The following is a 3793-nucleotide window of genomic DNA, read 5'->3' as shown; positions in this document are numbered from 1 at the left end:
GGGGTATTTTGCAGGGTCAAGATATAAATCTGTTCATCGGTTAAGTACTGTCTAGTCTTTGAGTATAAGGTAGAAACAGCAGGTGAGGAGAATTGTTGGAAAAGCGTCTGTATGCGTTGGGACTAATGGGTTAAATCTCTTTAAATGTTATAAAGATGGTCTCTGAGGGATGTAAGACGGGCAGGGGAGACGGACAGCTTGTTCACAGACTCGCACACAGACAGATCGACACAGGGATGAGAGAGACAAAGTAGTCTGTTTGTGGACGGGGGATTTGCGAGGAGCGGCGGGGGAGAGAACGCGAGAAACCCTCTTTTCTTCTTTAAATGAAAACGGCAGAAATGTATCGCTCCCCACTGCTCCGCGTGGAATAATTAAGGACGGAGATGCAAAAGACTCCTTAATTAGATTTTTTAATTATTGAGGATTCACTTCTCCTTCTATAGTGGCCCAATTAAGAAACCTCATCAAAAACTAAAGAGATGAAGAGAGGCCTCCCCCTCTTCTTCGCTGCCCCCCCGTTCCAAACTCGTCTTCCTCCTCCCTCTCTTCCTCCACGCTCTCGTTTGACAGAAATGGACTACCTGCGCTCCGTTTGATGGCTTGTCCTCGCTGATGAGCGGGAAATGGAGGGGACTCTCGTCGACTTTAATTAACTTGCTTGTTGCACTGAGGAGAGGTAAAAAGTGGTGGCGGTGTGCAAAGCTTCCCTTTAATGATAATGAGTCTAATGATGGCGGAGATGGCATGAAGGTAATTTGACCATCTTTTTCTTCTCTGAGCGGGTGGAGTTTACTTTGTTCTCCGTCTGATGAGGAGACACTTCAGAGGAAGAGAAGTTTGAATGACGGAGAAAGAGAATGATTGAGTAACTAATCCAACTTCTCAAAGGACTCTGCCAGTGTATGTTTTAGCCCATTAACTACAAATTGTTTTTAGTTCACATTACTGCCAACCGTTTTTCAGAGCATTCTCTTAGTTTTGAGGCTGATTTCCTTCCTTCCAGGCAGACATTGGTTTCACTTCATTTCAGGGAGCCTATGAAAATCAACTTGCAGAAACATAGGTAGCTAATCCATCACAGTGAACATTTAGTGGTCTTTGTTGTACACCGTTATCACAAGGTAATGTAATTTAAACGGGGACCATTTTGAAAACCAGTCCATTGTTGGTGTGTTCAAGGACAGTCTGATTCTCAAGCAGGAGAAACAGCCGCTAAATAGCTGGATGTTAAATCCTGAAGATACGCAATAAGCAAATATGGACGCTGAGAGATATTTTATGGTCATTTCTTGCATTGAAGAGGCTTATGTTTTTCTGCAAACTTAGATCCTGGGTGGTGGAGTTGCATTTGATGCTTAACAAAATGAAAGCAAAGCCATTTATCCAATTTCTTTAAATGTACTAAGAAGCGACCTGTTATGGTTGTGCTATAATGACTTTCTCCCCTCAAAGGCACAAGTTGTGTAACATAATACAATCATAAAAGCATAGACTTGCTTCCGCCACTCTTGAGTCTGTATCTTTTGGTTGGTTTCAGTTAAGCGTGTGATCTCAACAATTGGGCAATATTTAGTGATATCACCACTAGGCTGGCACACTATGAAGTAGGCAATTTCCAGAAAAGTATATTGTTTTTCTTTTCAATTTGAGACATTTCGTTGAACTTATATTGTGTTCAGTTTCAATCTCAAGCTGCCGAAATGCCAGGTTTTGAGTTCTTCCAAGCTGATTTCCTTTGTTAAATGAACTGAAACCAAGGAAACAAATGTCTGGTATGCTTTGGAATACCGCCCGAAGTATTGTAATGCATGTCTGTAGTCAATGGAACATGCAGCACCACCGGTGTGCTCCCTTAAAAGATGTTGAGAGACAGAGCGATGTACAGTTGGGAGATGGCTCTGTTCTGGGCCTTCTCACCAGAGCCCACACTAAATTAACATCGGATTCACTTTGAGACTCCCAAATCCCTCCTGGGCTGTGTCCTCTCCTCTCTCACCCATTCTCCTGTAGCCCTGTGTCTCTTTATTCCTCCGTCTCCCACCTACTTCTCCGTAGCACTAACATTCCCAAAAGACCCAAATAAAGTAGCCTAAGAACACTGAACATTAATAAACGGATACTTTAGGGGGTTGGTTGGGGAAAGAAGGGGGGAGAAAACGGCCTACTTTAACACTTGTCACTTTCTCAGCCTCTCACACACACTCCTTCCTCCCTCCTAAATGTCTGCCAGTCTGCAGCCCTAGCTGAATAAACAGTTATGGAGGGAGAAGGAACAGACGAGAGGATATTTACTGTGTCGTTTCCCTGGAGGGATTTCTCTTTAAATTACCTGTTAAATGGCCTCCAGGGGCAGGACTTCAACATGCACTGGTGTGTGTGTCAGCGTTTGTGTGTGTGTGTTATGGCACGCTACGGGGCACTTTCCTCCATTTCACACATGCCTTCCCTCCCCAAGGCATGTGGCATTGTCGAGGAGAAAAACTGAATTAAAGTGATTCTGTCCTTATGTTCCTCCTCGCCTCAGTCTCTCTTCTTGCCTCAACACACACACACACACACACACACACACACACACACACACACACACACACACACACACACACACACACACACACACAGGCACACACACCTTCTTCTTTCCGTCTCACCAGTTCATCAGCGAGTGGTTATGTTCGGTGTTTGACCGCAGAGTCGGGGGAGTCGGGATGCCATGGACACTGCAAAAAGTTTCTACGCTGGAAAGTCATATTGAACAAGCAAATAGGAAGGTTCTCCTTTTTTGAATAGATTTTCATTTATTTCAGAAACATTGTACAAACAAATGTGTTCACGGTGAAACAAGACAGATTAACTCAGACTAATCCACTTGCATTAAAATAAGCCTTTCAAGCAAGATAAACATGTTGATGTACAAAAATGAAGGAACATTGTCTGACACATTTTCTTTATAGAGAATACAGACAAACACATGTTTGCATATTCTCACAGTGTTAGAATAATTGTATTGTGGATGCTATTTGGTGGTTAGGTCCTTTAATTTACTCTTGGTACAGTAGGTTTCGTCAGTGTGTGTGTATATGTATATATATATATATAAGTGTTGAGTCCTATACATTCACCAGTATGCCACTATAGGATTTGCTTAAACTCATTGCACTCTATTCCAAGTGTTCTGAATCTATTTTCCTAGGTGTATTGCCTCTGTAGTTACAGTGCATGACATTAAGGATTTTGGGAGATGGCCCTGTGGGCCATCTAAGCTAATTTACAGATGGCCCTGAGCCCAATAGAGATTGCCCTGAAAAATGCGCGCGGACGAAATGGCACGAAGGGTTTGGGGGGCCTCCCCCTAGAACATTTAGATTTTTGCAGGTCTTAGATGCTGTCTGCTGCATTCTCTCGACTGAATTATAAGATGAACCACCACAATATTTTATTCTTCATTTCACTTGTTTGTTTGTTCTTGTTTGTGTTAGCTCGCTTGCATGCCCTGCATAGCTATAAGAAATACTTAAGTTGTTGGTCAAGACACTTTCCATCTGATGAAGGCAAATGAAGGATTTTGGGAGATGGCCCTGTGGGCCATCTAAGCTAATTTACAGATGGCCCTGAGCCCAATAGAGATTGCCCTGAAAAATGCGCGCGGACGAAATGGCACGAAGGGTTTGGGGGGCCTCCCCCTAGAACATTTAGATTTTTGCAGGTCTTAGATGCTGTCTGCTGCATTCTCTCGACTGAATTATAAGATGAACCAGCACAATATTATATTGTACAATTTCAATTTTATTCT

The sequence above is a fragment of the Notothenia coriiceps genome, unplaced genomic scaffold, assembly GCF_000735185.1.
Source record: "Notothenia coriiceps isolate Sejong01 unplaced genomic scaffold, NC01 NC01_scaffold00033781, whole genome shotgun sequence".
NCBI classification, from domain to species: domain Eukaryota; kingdom Metazoa; phylum Chordata; class Actinopteri; order Perciformes; family Nototheniidae; genus Notothenia; species Notothenia coriiceps.
This window is presented reverse-complemented; position numbering follows the sequence as displayed.